The sequence below is a fragment of the Acinonyx jubatus genome, chromosome E4 (genome assembly GCF_027475565.1).
Source record: "Acinonyx jubatus isolate Ajub_Pintada_27869175 chromosome E4, VMU_Ajub_asm_v1.0, whole genome shotgun sequence".
Taxonomy (NCBI): domain Eukaryota; kingdom Metazoa; phylum Chordata; class Mammalia; order Carnivora; family Felidae; genus Acinonyx; species Acinonyx jubatus.
Genome location: NC_069395.1, coordinates 56983956 through 57001877, shown reverse-complemented (window position 1 = coordinate 57001877; position 17922 = coordinate 56983956). Strand labels below are relative to the sequence as shown.

The 17922-nt window shown below is 51.0% G+C and overlaps 1 long non-coding RNA gene across 12 annotated transcripts in view; it reads right to left on the bottom strand.

Moving 5' to 3' along the window:
- Positions 1-17922, bottom strand: part of LOC113595619 (uncharacterized) — a 110182-nt gene that overhangs the window by 70493 nt on the left and 21767 nt on the right. For 9 of the 12 annotated variants that reach the window (XR_008292918.1, XR_008292921.1, XR_008292911.1 and 6 more), the window contains exon 2: positions 6802-6866. This is a non-coding gene — a long non-coding RNA (uncharacterized LOC113595619). The other 3 variants (XR_008292913.1, XR_008292914.1, XR_008292912.1) reach the window with 3 other exon arrangements.

Genomic DNA, 17922 nt, shown 5'->3' with positions numbered 1-17922 from the left:
GGCTAGCGCATGAGATTGGAATTTAACGGAAAACAGTTGGCATTGTGATGGCCGTGACCTTGCTCAGAGGAGAGAGAAAGACAGAGAGAGAGCAGTTGTAGGAGCCAGAAGGGGGCAGGTGGGGGGCAGGGAGCAGCCGCATACACTGTGAGAAACTAAGGCAGAGGAAATGGGTGCGGACGAAAGTGGGGACAGGGGCACTCCTGTCTGATGCTGTGCGGGTGGCCGTGGACTCCTGTGTCTCCGAGGCCAGGGTGCACAGCTGAACCCCACCGGACCAGTTTCTCCTCTCCAGGCTGCACCCCCCACCCCGGTTCAGCTACCCACTTAATCAGTGACTGCCCTTTGTGACCAAGTCAGATAAAAATGGCCAAGGATGCCGCAAGCAAGACAGCCACAAGTCAGGTACTGGTCCGGGCGCTCGAGAACAACCCCCCTCCAGACTCGCTGAGGGACTGGCTGCAGGGAGGGGGGGGGAACAGGAAGGGCCTGCAGGGTTGTGTGCCTGGAGGGGTGGGTGACAGGAGACCAGCCCAGCGGGGTGGGGCAGCAGGACCGAAGGGAAGGGTGAGGGGTGAAACCTCAGAGAGGACACAGGGGTGAGGCGGGGCGGGCAAACTGCGAGCCATTTTCAGGAAATGAGAGCTCTGTATGAACCATGGCAGGGTTTTGAGCAGAGGAATGCTGGGATCTGTTCACCAGGTTGGGGCCTGGCAGGAGACCGAGAACTGTGAAACTCAGGGGTCAGGGTGACACCCAAGTGCAAATGTCCGGGCCCTCTTGAGGGTGCTCCGCAGAGCCACCAGGGCGACCTCAAGCGCCCTAAATTTAAGGCGAATTCGATCCAGGCACTTCCCCGTTTGAAAACTGGAGTGCTTCCTGCTGTGGGTGAGTCCGGATCCTGTAGTGAGAGGCACAGAGCGCCTCCCAGTCTGGACCGGGCCTCCTTGTGCGGCCTCCCCGGCGGCCTCGCCCCACGTCCTCCCTCACCTGCCGTCCTGCTGCCTGGGCGCTGGGCTTTAAATACTAACGGCATCCCCGGTCCGCAGCGGGTCTAACCCTTCTGAGAAGTCTCCCTGCCCCCCACCCCCACCCCCAGGTCCCTTCCAGGCAGCACCGACCTCTTTCTTCCCAGGGCCAGGCTCTGTAGTGGACCGACCAGGGGCCTCAGAATCAGAATTAGTTTGGGGCGCCTGAGTCACTTAGTCAGCTGAGCGTCGAACTTCAGCTCAGGTCGCGATCTCTTGGTTCGTGGGTTCGAGCCCCGTGTCAGGCTCCGGGCTGACCGCTCGGAGCCTGGAGCCCGCTTCGGATTCCGTGTCTCCCTCTCTGTCTGCCCCTCCTCCGCTCATGCTCTGGCTCGCTCGCTCTCTCTCTCTCTCTCTCTCTCAAAAACAAATAAACATTTAAAAAAAAAAAGAATCAGAATGAGTTAAAAGCTAAGCACTGGGCATGTTGTTTCAACTCAGCTTCTCACGAAGGTCGTGGGGCCTGTTTGATCGAATTCGTGTCAAGATTAAATAAGATAACATGAGTAACCAGGAAATAGAGGACCAGGCACACAGTAGGTCTTAAAACAGTGTTCCCCTGCAGACCTCAAGCCCCTGTGGGGCACATGATACGTTTATGTCCTATTTATATTACAGATGTCCCATCACTGGCTGGTCCCTGGCCCACAAAAGGCACTTGATAGACGTTGACCTGAATGTCCTGCCCCTGCCTTCCAGAACCCTGTGTGCAGCAGCCGTGTCCAGGGTAAGACGGGGATTCTAAACTGGCCCGTGGGGCCCCTATCACAGCAGTCACTTCCCCTCAGCGGCAGGGAGCCCTTACTGTGCGTCTCTAGGGAACATTCATCGATTGTCTCCACGAATATTTTCCTCATTGTTCTCTAGAACTTCTGTCACTGCCTGCCACCCTCACTGCCTGCTCAGCTGTCCTCCCACTGCTTGGCCTTGTTTGTTCTGTCTGCCTCCACCATTTTTCACCACCGCCACATGGCTCTTCCTCACGGACCCCGAGCTCGGGATTCACCGCTGTCCACAGGCCTCACCAGGGCAACCGGGGCCCTCAGGGTGGCTAAACATCCCTCCAACTGGCACCCTGCCCTTGGCTCCCTGCGAACCCAGCACTGCTCTGAACCTTCCAGAACATTCACGCTGCCAGCGACCTACAACCAGCCACGCGTGGGTCAAGCCAGTGGTGATCTTCCAAATACAGCGTGAGCGTGCGTGCTTAACCCTAGGGCGTTGGCAGATTTGTAGAGCGGGTCCGGAAGAAGGTATTTTGACCCATTTTTTTCAACCTCTTCTGGGATCAGATGAGGCAGCCCCCAGTGCGGAGGATGGAGCGTGGGCTCTGGAGTCCCACGGACACACATTTGGGTCCCACCGCCGCATCTCCTCGTGGTGTCTTACCTGCTCCGTAAGTTCTAACACCTCCGTTTCCTCATTTGTAAACTGAGGTCACAAGCGCCTATCCCACAGGGCTAGTACTCGGTGACATTTGTATCTGTCACCTGTGAGGGCATAATAAATCAACCCCAAACTCAGTGGCTTAAGACAGCAACAGTTGTTCGTTAGCGCTCACGGGTTGTGTGGGTCAGGAATTTGAGAGCGGGCCAGCTGACCTAGAGTCTCTCGTGAGATTGCGGTCAGCTGCTGGCCTGAGCTGGGTTCCTTCCTCGCTCGCACGCCAGGCACCAGCCGGGGCCGGGCCCCTCCGGGGTCACCGGCTTTCTTCCACGATGGATCAGGAGTCCCAAGGCACATGCCCTGAGAGGGAGAAAGAGGTATCAGCTCGACTAGCCTGGCCCCGACGGTCACACAGCATCACTTCCACTGCCTTCTAGTTGTGAGCAGCACATCACTACTGGGCGCCTGGGTGGCTCAGTCGGTTGAGCCTCTGACTCTTGGTTGGTTCAGCTCGAGCCGCGATCTTCAGGTTGGTGATCTCGAGGCCCTGCCTGGGGCTCTACGTCGACAACGCGGAGCCTGCTCGCTATTCTCCCTCTCCCTCTCTCTCTCCGCCCCTCCCCTGCTCGCGTGCTGTGTTTCTCTCTCTCAAAAATAAGTAAATGAACTTAAAGAGGCACACACCACCACCAATGCCAGCCCAGAATGAAGGGAAATGAATTAGACCCCTCCTTTTCGGGAAGGAGCGTCGAGAACTTGCCGACATGCTGCAAAAGCCCCGTAGCACGTGGGATGCCCGCTCATCCGTGAGCAGTGGCACTGGTTTTTGGCCTGATAACTTAAAAACATAAAACCGAAGACTGTCTCTGCCCCACCCTTCTCGTCCTCACCCCACGAAGACATCCGTCCTGTGAGGAGGTAAAGTCACTTGTCCAGCGTGGCAAGAGTTAAAAGGAAGAATGAGAAGAAAATGCAGAAATAGAAATTGTCAACACGTATTCATTGCTGGTTCCACACCAAGCCCCGGTTTAGGTGATTTATCGACATCATCTCTGTGAATCCTCAGAACGACCCCCTGAGTTTCCATCGTTGGCCTCTTCTATGATAAGGAGGAGAAGGCTACGGCCCACCGATGTTGCCAGAATTGTCCGGGGCCCCACGGCCGGTAAAGGCACAGCAGGGGCGGGGCCCAGCTCGACTGAGCCCCGGGCCTGCGTGTCCCACACTGTGCCCCCTGCCTAGACAGTGTCAGCTGAGATCAGCAGCCGAGAGGCTTTAGCTTAAGTGTTGCCTCCCCTGGTGGCTATCATTTGAGAAGTAAGGTATCTGAAGGATCAGGTGGAGTAGAACCCAAGAATTTAAGAGGTTCTTGGACCCAGGAGGAGAGAGGCCAGGCTGTTGCTGATGGAGAGAGAGAGAGGGCAGAGGCTATAGAGGCCCCGCACAGCCAGCCAGGGAGCAGGGGGCTGGTGCGGAGGGCCCGCGGACGGTCCCTAACGAGAGTACCTCGCACCGCACTGGGCCAGCTCAGCTACCTCAGCGGTGCCCCCAAACGCCTCTCACCAGGAGAAATTCAGGGGCTTCCCTACGTTTCCTCCGCGACGTGGAAACCACTCCCTGTGAGGACGGGCATCCTGAAAAATGTGCTGGGGTAGTTGAACAGGAAGAGGCCACCGAGGAGGGATGGAGATTCAGTCCTCCCGGCCAAGCCCTGGGGGACGGGCTAAGGAGACGGAGCTCATCTGGGCCACCAGAGCCTCGCCTGGCCGCAACCAGAGGCCCAGGCCCGAGAAGTCCTCGCACGGTCAAGATCCCGTGTCCTGGAGCAGCACCTCGTGTGGCCAGCCACCCTCCATCCACACCGCGCCCCCTCCGGCAGCTTCTACCTGGAGCTGGGCTCTGTTGCTGGGGGGCTCCAGGACCCTCCCCCGGGTGCTGCTCCCCATTCCTGCCATCTGAACTCTCTACGGCTTGGTGGCCCCCAGAGCACTTTCTCCTTCCTACTGCGGTATGGCCTTCAAAGCATCCCTCACTCAATCTCTTCAAAGTCAGCCATTCCGAACACACGTGCCAGACTCGGCTCTCGGCACCAGGGATCCTGCAGGGGACAAGAGAGGCCAAGTTCCCGGCTTCCCTGAGCCGAGGTTCTGGGGGCCTTCACAAAAAGAGGGTTCAGACTTGACCACAAAGGAACCTCCCGGGGTTGCGGGGGAGGGGGGCGCACGCAGAAGAACCTACCCGTTTGCCCTCGTGCGTCAAATTGAAACGGCAGCCTGCCAGGGTGGATGACACGCGGTGGGCATGAGACACTGTCCCCGGCGTTGAGCAATGGCTTGAGGCAAGTCGCTTGGCTCTCAGCTGCGATGACTCAGGAGTCACCTCTGCAGCCTGGGAATTCACCTCCACAGACCTTATCTGAGGCAGGAATGTGGTCTGTGCTCGGCTGCTGTCCCCACCACCTGCCTGGGTTTTCCAGGCTGAGGAAGAGAGGGAGAGAAAGTTGCTACATCTCCCCAGAGTACTTCCTCCTGCTCGGACCTCCTCCACGTTTGCAACGATAACAACAACAATAAGCCCGTGCGCTGTCGCAAGTTCTGCCCACACACCTCCCTCGGGAGGTAGGTGTCCTACCTGCTGGCATCATGTGGGGCACCTTGTATTATTACCTCGTGTGGGACATTCTCAGGGTGGGGGGAGCTAGATAATGTAACCGGTTAAGTCGGTAAAATGGGAGCTGGACTGGAAGAAAAATATACTGGAGGAAAGCGAATGAGAATTTCACGTGACTTCCACAGTTAAAGACGCAGGAAATCAAATAAATGGCAGCTGGCCGGCCGGCAGCTTTAGGAGATAATCTTACAGGAGATGTACTTTCCCTCTCCTCTCCTCGGCCCTACTCTGGGGGCTGGCGACAAAAGCTCTGATGTGAGGGGCTCCTGGGTGGCTCGGCGGGTTAAGCGTCCGACTTCGACTCAGTTCACGATCTCACGGCTCACGAGTTCGAGCCCAGGGCTCGGACAGCGCAGAGTCCACTTTGGATCCTTGTTCCCACTCCACCCCTCTTAGAAGCTCTGCTCTGAGACATATTCTCTGTGGGTGCCTTTGCTCCAGGAAGGGATACGTGGGGGCCAAGGAGGCAGCTTCATTCAGCCGCTCGCGGGCCTTCATAACAGCAAACCCAGCCAGACATGGCCCCGAGCGACAGGGACCAAGTATTCTCGCACGCGGTAAGAGTTTCCAAAGCAGAGAAGTTCCAAGGTCACGTAAATGAGCAGCTTAAAAATGTCATCACGGACCCAGGTGCTCTCCATGTTCTCTCTCCACCATCCCCAGCTCGTAGGCATTTGTTCTCGTGCTGTTCAGATGGCCACCTCAGTTGCAAGCTTCGGATACTCAACTGGCACAAGGACACGGAGGCATCCCCGTTAACAACAAGAAAAACTTACCTGGAGGGTTCCCCTACCCTAGCAGATGTCCCCACTGGACAGAACTGTGGCGCAGAATTACAGGCAAAAGGACCAGAAGTACTGTGACCAGATTCTCCCACCGCCTGGGGTTAGGTAGGGACCTGTCCTCCCCTGAGAGAATGCCGACCCACACCCGAAGCCAGTCTGTTCTGTCGGCAAGGCAGAATGTGGCTCGTGGCTGTCGGCAGGGAGGCACCCAGCAGTGCCAGTAACTCAGCACTCCCACCTTCCCTCAGCCCTGGCACGGATAACCCCGTGGGAAAAGGGAGATGATTAATTGGGGAAAAATAAATGTCAGCTGGTTGTCCATTTCCGACCTGAGTTTCATTACGTTCTGTTTCTAATCACATAATTTCTGCAACGCTTCATCAGGCAGGTCCAGCAGACAGCTTTCCAAACCCCGCATGTTTTGTCAGCTTGGAAGAAAAGAACAAGCCAAGGTCAGCTGAAGCCTGACCTTTCCCTCTGAGCAGGTTATGGATGTGTCTACCTACTGAGGGCCTGTGTCATGTGTGTGTACCCAGAGTCATTTAGGAGAGGCGTCGGAAGCACAGTGCCGGAAAGCTGGGTCTTGTCACTCATCCCCTCTCTGGATGTGACACATCTCATTGCGCAGATAAATGACAAAAGAGCAGAGGCGCTTGACCGAGGTCAGAGAGCCAGTGGCAAAGACAAGATGGCAGCCTCCTGGGATGCCGTCCACCTGTCTGCACAAAACCTCGGGGCTCCAGCTCGGGCCCACCTGACCAAAGAGCCGTCTCGCAATTCAATCAATACTTACAAATAACCAGAGTCCCATGGATACCACAGACCACAAAAATAAGATGGGACAAGATGGGATGATGGGAACGAGGGGTCTGGAGTGAGTTTCCTGAAGCACCGGCCTTCCTCAAAACGCACAGAAAGTGAGCATACCTCACCTTGGAGTTGAATAAAACTGGAGCGAGCTCATCTTCTGTAGCTTCTATGGATAAGTTGCGGGACCCTGGAGGCAGAAGCGAAAAGAGCAGTTAGCGATACAGTTAAAAATGGATAGGATGCTCGACTGTTCCTGGTTCGCACAGGCTCCGAGAACTTCCTTTTGGACGCTCTCTCTTTCTTCCTGTCAGACACGTTAAGATGTTCCCTTATCACACGTCAAAAACAACTGTACAACGTGGTAACAGTCGCATTGTGTTACAGTCGACTAACTGGAGGAAACATTGTGTTTTAATTTACTTAAATATGAATGTTCTTTTTTCCATATTGCAGTTTTGAGTTTACCCGTGTCCCGCATCTCAACCATTTTAAGAGACCCTTCGAAAGCTCCAAGCCCAAGGCTCTATGCTGTCAGCAGTGCGTGGTTAGAGTGAGAATCTATAGATGTGTCGATCACCTAATTCCACACAGAGGGAGCCATGAGAGTTGGGTTGAGGAAGGGGACTATTACACCAGTCACCTACCTTAGCACCTCGTCTAATAGGACCAGGTCACATCCATGTAGTACTTTGTCCCTTTCCCAGATCTTCCATGTACCTTATTTCGTTTCATTCTCTTCAACAGCCCCGTATATAGACGCTAAATCTGTTTTAGTGATAAGGGAGCTTGGATTCAAAGAGGTGAACTTGTGTAATATCACATGACTAGTAAGGAATTGCTTACTATATCCTAAGGAATTACTTATTGGTAAGTAAGTAATTCAAAGGAATTACGGAATGGTTTTAACACCCCAATACCTGTGCACCTTGGACCATGACTTCACTTCCTTGTTGACAACCAGCTCCTGAGTTTTCTCCTTCCTGACGGGGAAGGGAAAGAATTAGACGGCCCCACTTGTCTTAGAAGCATGGGACCCTAGCTGCTCTTGGTGGAACGCCATTCTTTCCAGTAAAATAGAGCCCATCAGAAAGATCTCAACTGTCGTTAACACGTTATTTCTCTTTGGTCTGATTTTCTCTATGGTGAGCACCAGAAGGGTTGGCATTGTAGGTGGTGTGGGAACCTGGAAGTAAGATCTGAGCCCTTTGGCCGACACCGCATTGGAGCGGGAAGCCTAAGGGAGAGAGGCTTCAGGTAGCCGCAGGTCTGCTACGCGATTAAGGGAGATCCCCAACGTAAGCCAAAAAGCACCCTCTTCTGGGTGGAGTCGTCAACATGCCACGATGGGAATGGTCGGAAACACAACAAGTCAACACTTTGACCCGAGACCTGACCCCCCAGGAAGAAGGAAGCAGTTTGAGAGTGCTGATTAAGAGAGCATTTGAGGCAATCAACCTGTCTTGTGTCATGGCTATGCTAACTCCTGAGAATTTAAGGCCTGTTGTCTGTGACCATGCCCTGGCACGAAACAAACGCCAGCACATGCCTGTGGAATGAAGCCCTAAATCGCAGGGGAGGAAGGCAGGGCCTTCTCCCGTCTGTCAGTCCTGCCTCCAGATTCCACTATTACCCACTGATACTGGGAAAGTATTTGTGAGACAGCGGTATTCTGGAACATACCATTGGCTTGTTTTGTTTTCGTGTTCTTTTTTTTTCTTTTTTAACTAAAGGCAAGGCCAAAGCCTTAGGGGCCTCACACAGGATGGCTGGGATCTTTCTGACGGGCTCTATTTTATTGGACAAAATGGCATTCCACCAGGAGGGCCTGGGGCCTCTTGCTTCCGGGATAAGTGGGATCACCTACTTGGAGTGAGACATCACTGGCTGGAGTTCATTGGGTCCAACTTGCTCATTTGAACAGAATAAGATCAAATGTCTCTCTCAAGGTGACAGGCCCCGACTCCGAACTCTAATGCGCCCGCCTACAACCTCAGAAGCACCCAAGTTTTTCTACACGGGCTTTGTGCGGCCTTGTTCTTCTTCCTCTTCCGCGGTTGGTATGACGTTGGGGAAAGGCCTCCACCCCTACAAAGAAACTGAAAGCTTGGGAAAGGACCATGACAGCCAGGGTCCCCGGCGTTTGCACAAGTGTGATGCCAACGATACAAACATAGGATGGGCACGGACAGGCCATCCCCGTCGGCCGCTCTATTCCTGGGGTCCTGGAACAATCCCGTGGGGAGGAGAATCTCCATATTCTCGCTCACCTGTTTGCCTGGCCAAGCCTCGCTAACGGTTCACAAACTCTTCTGTGTCCTCAGCCCTTGGCCACTTTGCACGCAGTGTGCTATGTCAGACAAAGGCCAGCGGGGAGGGTATCCACATCGTGGCTGATTGTTCGAATGCGCTCTTTCTGCCATCCCCAATATCCTACTGTTTAAAGTCCTTGAGGACAGGGAGCACTTCATACGCTTTTGTAGCCACCACGGCATCCTTCGTGGTGCTGGGCATGGAGTAGAAGCTCAGTGAATACGTGTTTACTTTGAGTCACTCTGGCTGAGCCTCCAGAGGCCGGTTCAATGGAAGAGGAGTCATATCTGAAGGTTTCACAATTACTCCCATCAGAACTTCCTTTGAAAACATTCTTCAAGTTCTCCTTTGAAGGCCATTTGAATATATTAATAGTGCTAATCCTGAGATCCTAACTCCCACACCGGACACAGTAGAATTCAGAGCAGGCACCACTCTTTCAAAAGCTCCGAGGTTTCAGAGGAAACCAAATACTCGTCCCTTCTTCCTTTCAAGGACACGGTCCTCCCTTCACCCTGGAAGTGATGGCACCGAGTTTCTGAGACGGGGAGGAGGAGTTGTCCCGATGCGTTGTCCCCCCTGTGACTTCTCACCTCACTTGGAATAAAATCCAAAACCTTTCCTAAGCTCCTGCTCACTTCTCCAATCTTACTTCCTGTTTCTCTCCTTCCCCCACCCAGTCCCTGCCCCCCCACCTCCATAGTCCAGCCACAGGATTTATCTTAATTTCTTAAACACACGGGTCTCTTCGAAGAAGTCTCCCTGCCTGGAAAGTTTTTCCGGGACTGATTCCACAGCCCTCAGGTCTTGTTTTGAATGTGACCTCCTTCCTTGACCACGGAAATATAGGAAGCTTGCCCCTCACCCTCTGTCTCCTTTGTATTATCTACGTTTTATCCTTGAAGCACTTACTCGGATTTGTAATCGAGTATTTTGTTGCCTTCTTGGCCTCCCTCAGTAGCCTGGAAACCCCTGAGAACACAGGCCACGTTAATTTTGTCTCTGACTATGTCTCTAACGCCAGCACCAAGCTTGACTCCAGGGAGGACCTCAATAAACCCTTGTTGAATGAATGAATGAATACTTTAAGAGAAATTTATCCCTTGCTCTCTGGCTCTCCGTCCTATTTTTTTTTCTTTTTTTTTTTTTTTTTTTTTTTAACCTCAGATCCCTCCTGGACGCCAAGAATCATTTTTTTTTTTCCAATCAGGGGACTCTAAGACCTCGAGGGGTACAGATAACTTAGGTTGGGGGCGGGGGAGGGAGGGAATTAATTCCTATCAGCAGAATACGGTATGAAATGTACCATGAATGAAGAAAAATGTACAGACCACAGATCAGGAGTCAGGGGGAGCTCAAGAGCCCCGTTTCTGGGGCAGAAATATGTCCTTACAACCTAAAGAAACTACTCGTTTTAGAGCTACCCGGGTCTTAGTAGGTGACAGATCATAACTTCTATCAAACGTAGGTCATGTGGGGAAACTGTGGGAAAACTGTTTCCTTCTCTACCCACAGAATACTTCTGTACTCCAAATGTATCGGGGCTTTTCCCCACAACCAAGAGATTCTCCAACAGCAGCTGGGTGTCCTACAACTGAACCCGATTCTGACACTATTTCCCTAGAGACAGCATCAGATCCCACAGATGAAGGCCTCATCCCCACAGAACTGCTCCCCCTGCAGATGCCGGTCTCGGGTCCCACGTTGTCCCTTGTAACCTGGCCAGCTATAAACCGGAGAGTCCCATGACCCTCCCACCCCCGAGTCTGATCATTTGCTACAACGGCTGACAAGCGCTCAACACCAACAAACAAACAAACAAAAACAGTTTACGATGACTCATTACAAAGGGTATCGAAAAATGGCTTGCATCTTCTGAGATGTGTAAACTGAGCACCCAATTTACCCCTGCTTCCATTGTAGCTTTCCATGGCATCCAAATTCAGGTGTCCCGGAACCACACGTCCTCAACAGACCTCAGCTCAGCTCGGTGCACGTGGACGGAAGAAAGCTGGCTCACCACGGTTTTCCCCGAGTGCTCCGTTTTCCATAGTATCAGGCACAACTATCTGCTGCACCATCACTGGGGCTCTGTGGTTCCCGGTGGTGCCGGGGGAATGTGCAGGCAATTTAACCTACTTGCTGTCCCATCGTTGGCTAGCGGTCTACTTGTGACTGAATCTCCCCTGCCTGAGAGCCTAGTTCTCCCGTAGGCAGATTTATTGCAGATAAGACTGATAAGTAGCTAGATCCTTCGTTCATGTCTCACACTAACCCTGTGATCTTGGGAAAGTTATCCTCTGGCTGGCTCCATCTCCTCATCTGTAAAATGAGGATATTCGTATCTGCCTCACAGAGTGAACGATCATATGCGAAGCACATAGAAATGCTTAATAATAATTAGTGCTCCAGAGAGGAGGATAGTTGATGTGACCAATATTTCTGTACTGGTGTTTTAAAGTTAGCTCCTGGAAAAGCAGGACACTGAACTCACATTATTCCCATGTCCCAGGGGCCAGGACTTGGACTCCCCTAGCAGGTACTGTCTGCACCGTCCAAATTCTGCTTTTTTGTCACCCCGTTGCTCGCTCTGACTTCCAGGGAGCAAATCACCCGCCACCAACTGAGCTGTGGTTTCTGCAATTACATCTCATTCACGGAGCACCTGGGTGGCTCGGTCAGTTAAGCGTCCGACTTCAGGCTCGGGGCGTGATCTCACGGTTTGTGAGTTCGAGCCCCGCGTCGGGCTCTGTGCCGACAGCTCGGAGCCTGGAGCCTGCTTCAGGTTGTGCGTCTCCCTCTCCCTGTCCTTCTCCACTCGCACTCTGTCTCTCTCTGTGTCTCAAAAGTAAATAAACGTTAAAAAAAAAAATAAGATCTCTCATTCGCTTTTGCATGCCCCACACCATCTGGCTCAGGTTAGGTGCTTGGCAAATCTTCACGGCTTAAACTACGGCATCTTTTAATCCTGATAACAAGGAAATGGTACAGGTGTGTGTAGGAGTATCTGGAATGCGTGCGTTTACACACCAGCGATGCCATCATTTAGCAGAGGGAGGAGATGTCAAATTAGCAGAGCACTAAGACTGGGGCTGACAGGCAAGAAGGCGCTAGACGTGCTTGCCCACGGGCTGGACTATATACCAGACTGTATGCTCCTTGGGGACAAAGACCGAGTTTCCTTCTTTCTCCGGCGCCTCGCACGGTGCCTGATGGGTCCCATGTGCTCGATAAATGTCAGTTAAGTGGTGAATTCACTCACGTTTGAAATTCCAACTTGGGAAGCTCCCACTGCTTTCTAGTGTTGGATATAGTCTTATCAGCACGCCCCTGCCCCGGCATACAGAGCTCCTGCCTCCCTCCGTTCCCACCACCAGGTACTCTCCACCCCGGGGCTAGATCCTCACCTCAGTTCTGACTTGGCAAGAGGAGGGTCACACCTGGAAATCATGTCTGTGCCAAAACAACCACAAACAGTTAACACGTGGCTGGCATCTCTCTTCCTGGTGTGTGGGAAGTACCTCTGCCTCCTGTCAGATGTGAGAAAACCCTTCTCTGCTACGCCTTGGATGTACTCTCTTTTTGAACCAGCTCAACCTCAGGAAATAGTTTTCCCACCAGTGCCAACTCTTTGGCGAGGATTAGCAGAGGATTACAAATCTGCCAGGACCACCAGTCAAACACGGCTGCTTCCCTTCCCATCTTTTGGTTTTGACTTACCCGGCCAACGTCAACTTCCCCTTTCCAAACAAAGGCTATGTAAGATGCTCTGGACAGCGAAGGATAGAGAATCTAACCACCAGGGCCCGCCCGATAAGGATGTTTATTACTTTGCATCATGTCCAGTTTGGAGGTAGGACAGTTTCGGAGCGGGGTCGTTCACCGACATAGGAACGTCGTGCATCTAGCTTAACAATTCTGCAGCTTTCTCCCCCAGTCCCCAGATCTGCTGTAGGTCAGGCCTCACGTGCCAGAAACCACCTTCAGAAAGAGAAAAAGAGAAGGCCCGCATCTTGCGTCCTTCCAGAGAAGGGGGGCTGGTCCCCTACGTCTCACTGGCCAGAATTGGCACAATCTACCCATGCTTCAACAATCCCGAGGCGGGGCGAGGCGAGGCCACCGCAATTGGCCTAGACCAATGAAGACTCACCCTCGGAGGTGGGGGAGAGTCCAAGTTCCTGTACGGGACACAACCCCTCAGAGGAGGGCAGCCAAAATTAAGATTCTGAGAGCAAGGTAGCTAGAGGGAAATAGCCCCCTGATAGGCAACCAGCCGTGTCTACAACAGACAAAATTGCCCCACCGACCTCTAAGGAGAGAATGAATAAAATTACACTAATTTCATTCTTGGGAAAATCAAACTATCCAAAGACAAGGATTTTGTTTACCCAGAGCTACAATCTGATTAAAGATATAAAGCCCTTTCAAAAGCATTAATTCAGAATGGCCCAACCGTCATTTATCTGTGTGGGCTGAAGCAATAGAAAGGCTCCACCAAAAGCTTCGCGTATGCAAAATATTAAAGTAGGCTCACCAGCGCAAAGAAAACAAAGCCTTCTTGTAGTGCTGAGTCACCTGGGCTGATGGTACACACATTCTGATTCCAGAGAAGTATCGAAGTCGAAATGGTGATATGTGGCCCCGATTTCACTCTCTGTTACAAGACTGACCAATGCCCCTCTCTGGAGGATATAGCACTCTTTTCATAAGCAGGAAACACAATTCACAACTTTATTGGAGACCCTGCTGGGAGCTGTATAAAGGTGCTTTTGGAAAAGCTTGAAATCTTTTCATCCTTATGAAAAAAAAAAGGACTTTGACCAAAAGAAATAGGTCAAGAAACTATTTGATCCTGAAGACATGCCTAAGTCTTCCTCTCCAAGATTTGTATTAAGTATAAAATGTGATGGTCAAGTAGCCGATTCACTGATCACTCGCTATTCCTTCACTTAACTTCGGGTTGGTCCATTCCTCTCCTGTTCATACCCCCCCACCCCAGAATCTGGCAGGCCCCCAGTGCTGACAGCTCGGGTTTCCATCTTGTTATTTTCAGAAGGGCTAAAAGGGAGCACAGGGCACAGCCTGTGGGAGCCTTCTCTGGGTTCTCCCTACCCCCCCCACCCTCCTTGGAAAGTCCTCCCCATTGCCTCCTGCCTATCTCGGTGCCAGCCCTTCCCCAAGCTGCTGGACCTTCCACCCGGGACAAGTGCCATCCAATGCCCAGATTCCTCAGCAATGAGCAACCTATAGTATCTGTGTTATGAAACCTCTTCCTTCTCTGCCTCTGCCTCTTTCTCTCCACGGAGGGCTTGGTGTATTTGGGGGCTCCGGCCACAGAAGCAAATTTCCTCTGGAAGAAAGAGTTTGAAAAAGAAGAAGTGAGCCACGGAGCTGGAGAATTAAGTTACGCAGAAAACTCCCCAGAGAAGGTGGGGGGGGGGGTGGCCAGTTAACTGAAGGGTAGTCATCTCTGCTGTGCCTCGTCTGAGAGAATGAGCTGGCAGGAAGCAGAGGAATGAGGCAAGTGAACCTTCAGGAGGGCTGAGTTTCAAATGTTCCTGCCAGACAGCATTATATGTCCTCAGGCAGGTGTCCTTCCCCTGTGGCCCTTGGTATCAGCTGCGTGTGGCTTTTTTTTTTTTTTCAAGGAAATACCAGTCCACGGTTAGGAATTGAGATTAGTATGAGGGAAGAGAGAGAGTCTCCTACATTGTCTAAACACTAAGCAGACTACCGAGGTTAAAATCCTTGTTCCACCATCCACTTCTCTCCAGAATGGGAATGATAGTGGCCACCTCACCAAACTGGTTGGGTGCAATTAAACAAGATAGGGTCACAAAGCTAGCAGCATAGCAGAAAAGTCAGGACAGGAGTGGCCACAACCACCACAGCCACAATGCGGGTTGTTACGAACCAAAGGGAGAGCCCAGGCGAAGAACACAGAATTGTGAGAGCTGTAACACAAGGGTCAGCCCCACATTCCTATGTGGTGGGGAGGAGGAAGCAGAGAGGTCAGTGAGGAAGCTGGGGGCCAGGCCAGAGGTCCCTCCAGGGTGGAGGCTTGGCGGGTGGAGCCAGTGTTGGCCAAGACCTAAGGATGGAGGGGGAGGAGGAGGGGGAGGGGAAGGGGAACCGGCCCCATAGTACTGGAGTTCCTCCTTTGTTCAGCTGGGCCAAGTTCATTAATAGAAGTGAGCTAATGCTTTTCCCCACTGGAAGCAATCAAGTTACTTCATCTCAGAAGCAATCTTCCCCAGGAACTATTATACTTGGAATTATAACAACAAAAGCACCTCAGACACACCCAGGGCAGCAGCCCAAGGCTCACAGCCCCAGAGCCTCCCGTGGTGAAAAGCAGACTGAAAAGTAGCAGCCCCTCTGTGTTAGGTCAACAGTCCTTCCAGCTAAGAGAGACCTTCCAGAGCGATGCTTGTCGGCCAGCCCAGGGTCAGTGGTGTGGCCAGTGCTTTTCAGACTGAAAAGCTGAACTTAACTAGGAGGTTCTACTCTTAGCTCAGAGAGAAGAGTGCTAGAAAAGTCAAGGCTGTTTTTCCTCCACTAACAGAATATTCACACAGGCCCTAGTGTCCATAAAAGTTAGCCATCGGGGAGGAGATGGTTGTTCCAGAAAGGGTTATAGTGAAATCATTTACTATTAGGGAGAAATACTCAAATTTGAACCTCATTGTAAATTCTGTATAAAAACATTTTCTAGATGGATTAAGGATTCTGTGTTTATAAAAAGACAGAGCAAGAAGGAGAAGCAGCAGCAGTAGCATACACAAGCTAGAAGAAAAGGTAGGTGTGCTTGTAACTTACCCTGGGATAGACTGGCAACATGAAAATATGGCCACAAATAATATGATAGAGCCCATGAAACCTACTTGAATCTGGGCAGGTGGAGACTGCTTTGACCATTAGAGCAGTTGGCATCCAAGGCTACGTCATAAAAGGCTTTCTTGCTTCTGCTTTGTTTGCCGGAACACTTACTTTCAGAGCCCTGAGCTGCCATGTAAGAATTCTGACTACGCCTAAGCGGCATGTTGGGCAGGCCACATGGAAACATTCAGGGAACTGTCCCTACTCAGCCCAGCCTTGTGGCCATGCCGCAAGGCTCCCAACATGTGGGTGACGCCATCTTGGCTTCTCTCAATGCAGAGAGACTCCATGACTTCTGTCAACATCAGGCGTTGCAGAAAAGCCACCAGCTGAACCTGCCCAATTCCTGACCTACAAAAGTTATAAAATGGGAGACGACTGTTGTTTTAAGCCATTACATTTTGAGGTGGTTCGTTACACAGCAGCAGATAAATGGAATGAATAGAGAAGAACTTTCTAAGCACAAAAGCTTGATAGGAATCCAAATAAAAGAATAACAGACTCGATGGGGCGCCAGGGTGGCTCAACCGGTTAAGCATCCGACTCTTGATTTCAGCTCAGTTCACGATCCCAGGGTCATGGGATTGAGCCCCACATGAGGCTCCATGCTGAGTGTGGAGCCTGCTTAAGATTCCCTCTCTCTCAGAAAACATACTTGGCTATTATGATGTTCTGTTAAGTATGATGTCACCTGTAGGTTTTTCAGAGATGCCCTTTATCAGGGTGAAATAGTTCCTTTCTATTCCTAGTTTGTTGAAGACTTTTTAAAATTGTAAATGGGTGTGGGGTTTTAATTTTTTTTTTTAATGTTTATTTATTTTTGAGACAGAGAGAGACAGAGCATGAACGGGGGAGGGGCAGAGAGAGAGGGAGACACAGAATCGGAAACAGGCTCCAGGCTCTGAGCCATCAGCCCAGAGCCCGACACGGGGCTCGAACTCACAGACTGCGAGATCGTGACCCAAGCTGAAGTCGGACGCTTAACCGACTGAGCCACCCAGGCGCCCCGGTGTGGGGTTTTAAAGGGTAGTTGCCTGTATCTGTTGAGAAGTTTATGTGACTTCAGGACCTTCCATTTTCTAGTATTTTATTAAAGATTTCTGTGACTATATTCCTGGGTTATACTGATCTGCAATTATACTTACTTGTGGCGCCCGTGTATGGCTTTGGTATCACAGTATAATACACGCACAGAATTAAGTGAAAAGCATTCCTAGATGTTTAGGAGTCCTGAGTATTGATTCCTCATTAAATGTATGTTATAGTTGATCTAAGACATCTGGGCCTGGGCTTTGCATTGTACAGATAATGTTATTTAATACATAAATAATTGAATTTATTTCCTTCTTCCAAAAAAAAAAAAAAGATTCTCTCTCTCCCTCTCTGCCTCTCCCCGGCTTGTGTTCTCTCTTCTCTCGAAAACAAAATATAAATAAATAAATAACCCAAACAAACAAACAAACAAACAGACTTGAAATTGTAAACTGCTTTCTGTCAAGTATCACATACAAATCAAAAGGCAATGGTGCACTAGAAAAATATCCTTGTAACACATGTGACAGACGAACCACTAAGAAGAAAAATTACAGTGGGAAAAAAAAATGGCAAGGAACGAAAAGCCGTTATCAGAAAAAAATTTTAAAGGCCAAAAAGACATGTTTAACACCAGCAGGAACAAAATAAATGCAAATTAGATGACCAGAGAACTTTCTGCTTTCCAATTCGCAAAGATTTTTTGAAATGATCATTCTCTGTGCCTGCAAGACTGTAGTGAGGCAAGCGTTGTCTACTCCTGGAGGTGGAAATATAAATTGGTAGCCTTTTGGGAGAACAAGCTGAGGATCCAAAAGTCTTAAATACCCTTTGCTCAAGCCTTGCCGCGTCTAGGATTGAAGAGGATGTACGGCCAAGCATTCTCATCACAGCACTATTTCTAATGGTGAGAAATTATAAACAATAAACCGTTCAACAATGGGAGCAATGTTGCAAAGTTTCAAATAACGGAACCCAATAGCGTTATCAAAAGCGTGGCTTCCAAATCATTCAGTGACAAG